The 12082-nt window shown below is 39.6% G+C and overlaps 1 protein-coding gene across 1 annotated transcript in view; it reads right to left on the reverse strand.

Annotated features, from left to right (window-relative positions):
- Positions 1-12020, reverse strand: part of CLSTN2 (calsyntenin 2) — a 527602-nt gene extending 515582 nt beyond the window's left edge. The window contains exon 1 of the mRNA XM_075417512.1: positions 11163-12020. The gene's annotated coding sequence lies outside the window, so the exon portion shown is untranslated. The remainder of the gene's footprint in view (positions 1-11162) is intronic.
- Between the last annotated feature and the right edge of the window lie 62 nt (positions 12021-12082).

Consider the following 12082-nt stretch of genomic DNA (forward strand, 5'->3'; position numbering starts at 1 on the left):
TACTTATTCAATTGTCCGATTTGTCTGTTTCTGGCTATCTATCTCTAGTATCTGATCACTTGGTTTTTTTGAAATTTGCTCATCTCTTCCTACATGTGTGTAGGGAAAAAGAACTTTAATAACTCAAGAATAAGTGTATTTTTTACCCAGAGGCGCCCCAAAGCCAAAGATTGCTTAAATTTTCTGGTGGCCAGAATAAAGCAATGCTCTTCCAACATGCCATCCATTGTAGTAGTCCTAAAACCCAAGTGAATACTTTTGTATGTCTTTTCAACACATTGTTTCATTGATTGAAAAATACCATACTCCATGGTCATATGTTCTAGCTTGATCTGAGAAAGGCTACTGAGCCTTTGTCACAAAAGTGAGTAATGTCCTAGTAAAATTCAGTTGGCAGGACAAAGGAGCCATCAGTGTATTCTCAAAATATATAATTTTATCTTTTCTCTATAGCTTTTCAATTAAATGTCAACTTTTAAAATAATTACAAAGGCCCCTAACTGTACATTGGAGCTGGTTTTGCAAGTAGCTTTACTTAAGTCAGAGCACTTCTGTGGAGTCATTTATTCTCTTCAGCCAGATCGAATGCTGAATCAGGTCATACACATCTACTGATAACACAGACTAGACTCTGAAGCTGCAGAATTTAATGCATTCAGAGTACCAGTGTCAGAAAAACATGTATTACTATTCACTGGTATTAATACCTGCTTCAAAGATTCAACAACAAAAGAATGCAATAAAATTCCTGTGTGTTTAGGAACAAGGCTTTTCAGTTAAAAAATTTTCTTTTCACTCAGATGTTCAAAACATGCAACTAAAAAATAAAAGTATGTGACATATGGCAATTTTTTCTGTTATCTCAAAAAATATTTGAGAATTTACATTTATTTATATAGATACATACCACATTGTATTTTTAAAAACAAATCACCAACAACTTAATCAAAATTAGACTCTCATTTTCTAAACACTTTTGAGAAGGCAATATCAGTAAAAAAGTCAGGAATAACACCTGGAAGACGAGCTTTACTGGTTAGAGGATTAAGGCAGAGTTGAACGGTTCCCTTTTTTGCAATAACAGCCTTGGTTCTCTAAAAACACAGATTGCTGTTTGCTACTAATGGGTGCCTTGAGTGGCATTACAGCAAATTGCTTTCCTTGATGGCATAAACTGAATACACAGAAAACACGAACACTTGGTTAAAATGTTAGCACATCAAAAGTCACTAAAGGAAAATAACTGTTATCCAGAGAAGGGCTTTGTATGATCATAATTGAACTATTTCTTTTTTAGTGAACTTGTTCCATTTAAAATGGGAAGCAGAACCAGATTTTCTACTGCCATGCTGATTGCATAGTCATTCTGCAGCGCAGCAAAATTAACGCTGACTGTGACTGAATCACAACGGTGGGAATAAATTAACTTGGCCATTGGGCTGCAGGATCCAGTGTGGTCCCCAGTGGAAGTCTAGACAGCTCCAGGCCTTGCCCCTGTTTGGATCTGCAGATACAACATCTGCTCACAGCAATAGGGTTATGAGACTGTTTTGGTTACACCTCTTACTACCCGACCCACCTCGCTTAGCTTGCATCATGCATGCACCATGAAATTCTACAGGGGCAATGCAGCAGTACAGGAGGGTAATATTTATCAGGAGATGATTGCATACCAACTGGCTGAACTCTTTCCATGGAACAAGTTAACTCGAAGGAATTGCAGAACGTATTTCAGTGTAGTAGTTTAAACCTCTATAATATTCCAGTGACACAGCATGAAGCGCAAGGCAATGAAGATTCTGGCCCTTGAGCTCAGTCTTGGGTTTACAGGTTTTCATAACCTGTTTTTTCACAAGGATAAACCTCTATATTCTGTTCATACAGTTTATGTTTGTCTTTTGTTTCAAAGAAGCAAGTCAATCCTTCACAAAGCCATAAATAAAGAAAAAAGTCTGTTTGCCTTACTGTAGATCTCAGTAGAAACAACCTATAAGCAAGGCTGTGCATGAAAACTCTAAATAGCTTCTGAGATACGTGTTTTTATTTATAAATTATATGACAGAACTCTGTAGCTGTCCTAGTGCAAGTATTTGAAATAAAATGAGACCTAGAACATAGGTTTTCCAATAGAAAGTAGAACACATTTTGGGACCTTGGAATATGGTTTAAAAAAGGCCCAAATAATCCACCTCTCACTGCAAATTTGTTTCCTATGGGAAGTAAACACACATTAAAATTCTTTCACAGAATAAACCAGTATCACTCTAATGGATATTACAACAGTGCAACAACTTATCTAAAAATCTGGGCCTGAAAAATATTTAAAACATATGTAGTCCTTTGTCTAGATTACCAACAATAGTAACAATCAAGACTTCTATGTCTATACAGTCTGCATATACTTCTGCAGTAGCATAGGTATACAGATTCGCACAGAACAGTCAGTTTCAGTTTAAGCAGTTTACAGTTCAAATCACTTTCTCAAATATTAGATCAATGTTAGAGCATTTGGGCTGCATGTTTTGGTTGCTTTCTGGATTCCACCTGGACTAAAGAACAAAATACAGAAACATTTCAATCAATTGATCTCAGATTGTTAAAAGATTACAACTCACCCTTCTTTCCTGACCACTCCATTAGGTTTTGGTAATGAAAACCATTACTACCCTTATCCTTTCCTGTCAGCTGCATCAGCAGTAATTAATCTCCACTGACTGAAGAGCATAAAGGTAGCCTGGTGCTTTTATCACCCTTTTTTCCCCTGCATTATAATGATTATGTATCAAAAAAAGATGCAAGAGAACATCTTTAGGTAGGAGAGGATTCAGTCTGAGAACTTCTACGTCTAGTTCAACGCCAGGTCTTATTATCTGGAATTACTAATTAGAGAGGGGAAAAAAAAAAAATCTTTGTTTATGTAGCTCTCCTTATGTATAAGCTTGTAACCACGTCACTGTATGGTAAAATGAGCTGCAAAGTACAGCACGCCTGTCCTATCTAATGCATGATATAGGTAAGCTTTCTTAAATACTTGATACTAATACAGGCCATGGCCCTTTATGAAATTACTTGAAGCCACAGAAGAATTTGCAGCATATTCTCTGAAGACAAGTATTTTAATTTAGTGATTATTTTTAGAAGATAATTTATATAATGATGCTTTAAATAAAATAAGTAATACAATAACCACTTTTTTTTCTATACTATCATCTTCAGCATAGAAAAATTTCCTCAAAAGTCTGGTCTACACTGCAAAGCCTTATTGCCAGAAACCTCCTTTTGTCACTGAAAGTATAAATACAAATCTGATGTAAGCTAGTAAAGCCCGGTTTTTGTCTTGTCCAAATCAAATCTACTTTCCCAAATAACAGAATTCTCTCAGCCAACATACAGTCACCAAAAATACTGCTGACAAAATAACACTGGCTCCCAATGTTATTTTATATAAGCTCCCAGCTGCTATTTGCAGCCAGAGCCAGTCTTCTGAGTCTCATTTCTGAGAAAGACCCCAAATAACTCCATCACTAATTTCTATTACATTTAGCGTAACAATATTCATCAGTTGTCATGAAATAGTTCACATAAAAAAGGAGACAGCATTCTCATTGAAGTCCATTTTTAAATAATTTATAAGTTTCAAACAGTGGATAGCATCTCTTCCAGTTACAAACCCATCTAATGAGGCTGAAGTTTGTCAGCAAAACGGCCAGATATGCACAGGAACATAGCAACATCCTACCTTACAAGAGGTGTTATAGTAAGTTTTTTGTAAAGGGTGCCCTAGTGCAGCCCTTTGGCACACTAAAAAGTTATCACAAAGGAAATAGTTCCTGATGGCCAACTTGATGCCAGAACTGCTCACATGCCACTGACCACCTGCAAACGTCTACACTGAAGTACTGCATAACCAGAAATGGGGAAATTCCCCATCTTTCATTGAAAGGGAGGCTGATGTGATTTTTCCTTAGATTAATGACAAGAAACTGCCAGGTAGAAACATACACACAGCTTACTGTGGAGCAGCTGACCCATACTAATTTGTTATACTATGGTAACCTGCTTGTGTATCATAGACTACAGACCTGAAGTTCATTAGTGCAGAGACTAATGAAAGAGCAACAGGAACTACAACGCTTGCCTTGATTTGTGGTTAAATGGAAGATTTCAGTCTCTCTCTATTCTGGTCGACACAGGTATTAGTTATGAATACGAGCATGTCAGTGCCAGGATCAGTGATAATTTTTACAAATGTATGAGTACATATCATAAAATGGATACAGTTGTGCCAGTTTTGAAATGCTTTACAGAAGCATAGCTTACTCCCCCATCCCTCCTGGTGAGAAAAAATGCACACCAAACGAAACATATTTATACAAGCACTTGTCCACACATGCTAAAGGCCCGTTAATAGGTGGCATAAAGGACACTATCCGGACCCGCTTCTATTTTTAAGTTACAGTTGTGAAGCAGAGGGACGTGAAAAAAAAAGGGAAAAAAAAGAATGTATGAAGAAAAACTAATTTTAAAAGTGGTTTTGCCCAAGACAAATAAATTATCACTGAAATAGCAGAAAATCGATGGCCAAAAGCCCACCGCAGCCCAAGTCCCCGCAGACCAGGCTGGAGCTGCCGGCAGCAGCGAACGCGCCGCCGCCCGGTCTGCTCCGGCCCCCGCCGGCCGCCGCGCCGCCCGCGCCTGCCCGCAGCCGCCGCGCCACCTGCTGGCCCCGCGTCCGGCGCGCGGTACCGGCTGCCGCCCCTCCGCCGACCCGCACCAACACTGAGCGTCTCCAGAGCGAATCGGAGAGCAGCCTTATAGCTCTGGGTAAGAACAGAACTACTGAGACAAGGTGTGTAGTCTAAACCACTTCACAGCTTTACAAGTGCTTTTACTCTGAGGGGATTAAATTCCAACTACGCACTAGCTACATATTGTTAAAATTCATCAGCTGTAATTTGGATAGCCATATAAAAATAGTACATATCCATGTGCCTCTTCATAGAGCATATAAAAACATGTGTAGGTGATAGTGATTAGTATTATATTATTACATATAACACAATAACATAGTGATTATTACTAATTGGAGGGAGCGGGGAAGTTGAGAGTGGTAGCATTTTCAAGAATAGCAGCGTAAGAGGAGTTGAACCACAAATCTCTAGGATTAGAAGCCTACACTTTTTTAGCTTGAACTAAGACTCTATATTGATCCTTACTCATCAACAGATTATATACTTCACCTTCAAAAGTGAATTTGTCCAGAAGATCTGAATGCTGCAAATGCTATGTCAGGTTCTATTTATGTCATATATTGACAAAGGACTGAAAAAGAGATACTCAAAGCTAAACCCATTAATTGCTACAGTTTGAGTTCAAAAATTCAAATGCTGGACGGAGATGGTTGCGATAACTTGCAGTTTTCAGAGCAGATGAAGAGGGTATGTAGCAGGCGCTGTTACTACTGAATTACATATATGACTATCTCTGAAAAATTTAACAAGTCAAGTTCCACCAGAAATGGGAAAACAAAAGAAACAGAGCTTGTGTAGGACTTGTATACATAAATACACTGTTACATTTGCCTCTGGCAATACATTATCTGCATGCGACTATTATAAAAGAGCAAGGATACAATCTTGCGCAGCTCTCACCGCTGCCTGCTCTCCCACATGAATAGCTTGTTACTGAGTCACTGTGGCGGAAAAGCTTCAGATACAACACCGTGCATTCAGTGCTACAGAAACGCCGTGCAATTCTGCCATTGCTATCGTTTGAACCACAACCCAAACTGAGAAACCATGTAACTATGCGGCTCATGCCACTAAGACAGAATGGTCTTAACCGTTCCTAAAAAATCCCTACATATTGCAACTACTGAAAACAAATTTTTTAAAAAGTATATACATAAAATTTAAAAAAAACCACAAACGAACGTGTTGACAGAGCCACTTTCCATTTGACAGGCATATCTTGAGAGAATGGTTCTGGATTACAGTCACACTTTGGGTTTCTAAACACTTCTTTTGACATCCTGTGTAAATTAGCCTGGCCTGAAAACAAAATTTCACAGCAGGGTTTTGGTTTTAAATGCCTACTACAGCACAACCCTGACCTGCGCTTGAGCCTGTGGTGAAACAACTGCTATCAAACCATAAAACAAAAGGGCTGCTCATAGCAGAGCATCAGTTCGTGCGGGATGAGTCCCTAAGCAACAGGATCCTAGTACCTAGAATAACAGCTACGCTTTAACCTCAATCTCCTTCCCTTTGTTTGTTGAGGAAATATACAACGGAAAGATACCGTCTTCTATCATTGAGTCCCATAACAGTAGTTTCAACATCATTACTGTTCCTTTGAAACAGATCCTAATGTAGAATATTTAGATATTAATACTGTTTGGTTCATTTTAGCTAAATAAATGTGCTTTGACAGTTTGATTCTGTGTTGTTACGTAAATTGTGTGCGCAGATGTTACACCAGGGGCTGAAACCTCATCTCTGTACCTGGAAAACACAAAACTGCCTGATCAAGAGAAAACAAACAACTTTGTTCATTCACAAGCTATAGTAAATTATCAAAGTCTTATCAACCTTTCACATCGACTAAGTGTCCATAGTGCTCTTCTTAAACTTGCTTTTATTACCACTTATATCTGGATAAAAAACAACTCTATGTCAATCTTGTCTAACATCAATGGAAAACAGACACAGTATTTTCAGTTTTCCAGAGTACTGGCACAGATCATTCTGATGGTTGGTAATACTATTCAATAAATGTTTTTTGCAAGCTTGTGGAAAACCCTGTGCTGAATCATTTGCCAAGCACACTCCAACTCTGTGGTCAGCAGTGATACGGTAATAACATACAATAGCAATGAAAAGTGAAAATAAATTAATATTTTTGCCCTGAAATCACGAATATCAGTATATTTTTATAGAAATTTTTAAGTAGCTATAGGACTGATATTCCTCAGACAAGAACAAATTATTTTGTAGGCTTTCTAGCTTATGTAATCTCAAGACTACGTTCAGGGCAAACTAAACTGCTTGCTGAATCAGATCTGAGAAACAGTTTGACAGATGGGTTTGAAGAAGAGCAGAGAAAATGGAATGAGTTTATCTGAAGCCTCAAAACTCAATAAAAGAACATTAATACTAACATTCAGCTATAGTGGAAGGCATTATAAATCTGATAAGAAAGAAATTATATGCTTTAAACTTGGAATACCTGGGAGGATATATACTGCTGCATTCCAAACCACTTCTGTGGTTTCAAGGCCTGCCCTTTTGCCACTGATCTTAATGGAAGTGGAATCATGCCAAAATTGTGACTACAGCCTCCAGAAAATAAAACACGATGAAGCAAGTGCTACTGAATCAGTAGCACTAGCAGGGCAATCAAGATCATTCCTGCTAAGTGATTACACAAATGACACAAAGATAGCACTTCTCTAATGACTCAAATGTACTCAAAGAAGCTGTAGCACAAGAGGGTAAGAACTGGAGTCTTTATGTGACGCACTACACTTTGTTCGCTGTCACTGACAACCTTTTTTTTTGTCAGTTTCCTGTATATGGACATCTCTCTCCTCATTATTAGAATGTGGTTAACTTACTGTGTTACCACAATTAATACTTTATGTTGTATTTTCTGTTTAAATTAAGTCCATATCAGATGCTGCTAAAAATATTGATCATTAGCCTGTTGCTGTTTTTAAGGAAGCTGGTATTTTGTGCTCCCTTAATACCTTCTAAAAAATGACAACCTTTCTACTGAAACGTGAAAAGACAAGCTGACATAGTCCCTTGTTCAGGTGAAGACATCCAATACAAAAAAATCTAAATGCACACAGCCAAAGTTTGGCAGAATTGTAAGTTGAAAAGGCAGGCCTGTAATGAAAGTGTCAGGGGATATTATTTTAGGTGACTTCAAATAGAAAACTTCCAGTCCCTTCTTTACATGCTGTAGTATCTATTTTCTCTGTATGCACCACATATGTGAATGTATTTGAAGCAAGAAACATTTTTTGAAACTATCAGTTTATGCATGACCAGGCTGCTACTGGCAGGTTGCAGGTTTTGGAGAGGACAGGATTATTTTTTTTTAATACGAACTCTACGTTTTGACAGTTCTGCTCAAAGTTCTGATTTCTTTACTGGCATTTTAATTTCTCATTATCCTAGTGAGTTTAATACTCTGATCTCTGTACATGAGTCAGGGCTGTATCCAAGGCTAGTATGTTCCCAAGAGAGAGAGAAGAGACAAAGGCTGGGCATCTCAGACTGATGGAGACAAACCGCATTCCACAACACTGCTGTATCCCTGATCTGCAACAAAGTGAAATACAATAGTTTCAGAGGAGCTTTTAATTCAGATTTACAGTGGGGTTTGTCTCACAGCTCTGCCACCTAAGTGTTAATAACACCTTTTATTTAAAACCACTGTGTTCCATCAATCTTTTCTATCTTCCAAGTTAAGGCTGCAATGAGTTTTACTTCAGTTCACTGTGCTGCAAGTATTAACTCCTGGCAATGAACAGCACTTCACATTAATTTTGCATATGAAATAAACACTTTACAATACTAGAGAGTTGATCTAAATATATAAAAGCCTCTGCATATTTGAAAAGAAAGGATCTAATGAGAATAATACAGTAATTCAGGTTACAAGATAACTCACAGACTACTTAGGGAATTAGTCAGCCATCCATAATACTACCTCAATATAATAAAGTTAGTCAAGCTCAGAGATGCCGGCAAACTGAGCCCCAAAGTGAAATGCAGTGATCTTGGAAGGTGCCACATATCCCCATCAAGAAAATAAGCAATGGCTGAACTCTGGAGAAAGAAAGAATTTACATAACAATGGCGGCGTCCTGGGTAGAAAAATCAAGGAAAAGAAATATTGGATGCTCAAGACTGAGCTGCCTACTGTAACAAGCAACAGCACACACTATATTTATCACACCAGGTATGGATCTAGCTAAGAGCATCTCTTAGATTTTTGCCTGAATACGAATTTCCAAGCATATGGAATGAGCCATATGGATACAGCTCTCATTTCCAGACCTCTAGTCTTTTACCTGAGAGAAAAAGAAAGTGGACTGGTGTTTTACTGTTAGCCTCCCCCTCCCCTGTTAAAATTCACTTGGTACACTGAGGATAAACTATGGTGCTTGCGACTGGTATCCCACACTACTTTAACTTTTTTTCTGAGGAAGAACAATATTGTACTATTTTTTATCTTAAAATGCTCTATCCTGCTTCCAGAAAACTTTTTATTGCCATATAAATTCAAAACCTGCCAATAATTCACAGTCAAAAGTATCTAAGCTGAAATCTCATAAAAGTAAGGTTGAATGGATTTGCTATCCCGAGAAGCACGAGCTTTGTAAAGAAGAAATTACCAGTAGGCTGAAACAGTACCGTAGTTGTTTTCTCCCTACAACGTTGTATCTCTAGTTGAACTCCCTTTATAGCTGCTGTGTTTCTAACTAAATCACCACCAACAAAAATGCACAGAATTCCTATTACAGAACTGCAGTCCATTTTTCAGTTTTACAAAATGTAATGTGTCAGAATGCAACTGCTTCAACTACCAGCACTTAGCTGGCCAGTTGTTTAGAACACCCTTTTCCTGCAATAAAAAAGGTCCTTTTTAATGCTTTGTGTTGAGAACTTTTGAGAGATTTAAAAACAGATTTGCACCTACAGGAAACATGTCCTGCAACAGAGTATTACCAGTTACTTTATTATACACTTCATTACACACGCATATCCACACTTTACAGAAACGCTGTCTGTGTTTCTAACAAGAAGACAGTCGTAGAACAGTACTAGGCACTGCGTTGTAAATACTCTGTACATCTTTACTCTGGTTTCTTAAGAAAGCAAGGCCTATGATTGCTCTCTATTGATCTGTAGCCATCCCATCATTTGCCCTACATCATTCTCTCCTCCCCCTCGTTCCCTGACTATGGTCTTAAAGATATCAAGCAGACACAAATGTAACAGGAGACAGACAAGCCCAAGTTTGTGCCCTTCCTCCAAGGTAAAGAAAAAGCCACATTTTTTTCAGGCCCAGGAGGAAACAGCCAAATGCCCAGCATGCATGTCTGTTGCTCCAGGTAAGCTGCAGCAAGCGCTACCGCACAGCCAGGCAGGCAAGGGTATGACAGGGCAATGAGGAACTTCAAAGCAGGGCAATGCTGATGAGAAGCAGTTTCCTCTGTTCCACTACTCTGGAAGAAAACATCATATTGGGTTTTTTTTACCTGAAAAATATCTCTCAATAAATAGGCATAAGAACAGGTGTTGGGTCACACAAAAGCACCCAAAGTAGAGACTTTGTTTTTATTTAATGTCTGTATTGAAAGTCTTCTTAGACACTTCCCACGGTTCCAGCTACTTTACGTTTAACCCCCAGTGAAACAGCAGCTAGTACAGGACACATAGGAAAGAATATGAAAGGAAAACAAATACATAATATTATTTCTTCTGTATACCCATTCCATTTCCAGTAATCTGTGGATCACGGTCTTCTGGACTCAGAAGTGGTACCCTTGCATCTAACAGCTGTGAGGGATATTTCTTACTCTTAATTTCATTGCTTCTCTCCTACTGTAAGGTCAGCCTTAGCTTATACCCTGTGCTCTTTTCTGCACTTCAGTTTTTCTATTATTACAACTTCCCAGGAGAAGCTAACAGCAAACTAATTTCTTCCTTTCCCTGCTGTTATTTTCTTGACTAACAAGCTCTATTCCTTCATCATCTTTCACTTACCTTCCTCGCTGTCTTTGATTCCCCTGTAATACCCTCATCTCTCTCTGGACTGGACCTCGTTGAGGTTTTCCAGGAAAAATATACTATGCGTGCTGTTCTTCCCCCACTACCTACATTCTCTAATACGGGTATTTCTCCCCTACATCTCTTCTTTCAACATTCCAGCCTGTTCTTCTTTGAGTGTTCCACCTCAGCTGTCTAGAAATCATGACTTAGACTCAAAAGTCACAAATTTTACTCAAATCATTACTTTTAAGCAAGCTCATCCAGATTCTACACCCTGAAATTTCGTAATCATTGTAAGTGTTACTCTACAATCACTAATATAATTAATTGAAAGTGAAAAGAAAGCCTTAAAGAAAGCTGAAAGTCTAAACTCACCCGTAATGGCTGCCAACATAGTGCCCCTTTTCTTGCTTCAGGCATTTCTCTTCTCACTTATTTTCATCAAGGTTGTGCTTTTTCGAATTTTAAGGATCTGTCTTTTCTGTCTTTGCTCTCTTGGAGCGAAAATAGCAAGACTTGAAGTAATTTCTCTGCCACCCTTTTGTTTGTTTATGTCCTTCAAATTGTAAACACTCCAGGGCAATGCAAGCCTTCTTACTGTGTTATAGGATAGAGAACATGGGGCTCCTAATTCCCAGGTGAACACTTGTATCAAAAGGAGTATTTTCTTTAACTGAATCCTCCAGGTTATTCCTCTCCTTTGTGCAAAGAAATGTGGGGGTGCATTTTTTAATTAAAGATGGAACTTCAATCTGCCAGCAGTGCTAGGAGAAATTTTCTCCACAGTGGCTCCTCGTGCTCACGTTCCCCAGGACGCTTCTACGAGATGCTCTTTGGGGTTGCTGTATCTGCAGCTTCAGCTGACACAAAGACTGAGCAGAAACATGTCACACAGCCTTTCACCTCTGCAAGGTCTGCAGGACTGACCAGGCTCACGTCTGTCTTACTGAGCGGGAGAGGCAAGCTGCGCTCCTTCCAGGGCCTTGCTTCCAGGCCCCGCCACGGAGCCAGCCCTCCGACCAACACCGCCATCAAGCACCGCTGAGAAACCGCATGGAGCTGGGCAAAGGGGGCCCGAGGACCCTTCTCTCCTCCAGGCCACCCACGCCTGGGCAGAGCTCGGTGGCTGTCTCCACCACCGCCGCCCCACAGCCGGGAGGCCCAAAGCCGCACGAAGGATGGCGGCAGGGGACAGCCACGGCCTCCCCGCGCCTCCGACGCGCGCGCCGTTCCCGCCGCCCCGAGGCGAGGCGAGGCGAGGCGGCGGGAACGGCGCGCGCCGCCTACGTCTCCCA

Source organism: Opisthocomus hoazin, chromosome 4 (genome assembly GCF_030867145.1).
Source record: "Opisthocomus hoazin isolate bOpiHoa1 chromosome 4, bOpiHoa1.hap1, whole genome shotgun sequence".
Taxonomy (NCBI): domain Eukaryota; kingdom Metazoa; phylum Chordata; class Aves; order Opisthocomiformes; family Opisthocomidae; genus Opisthocomus; species Opisthocomus hoazin.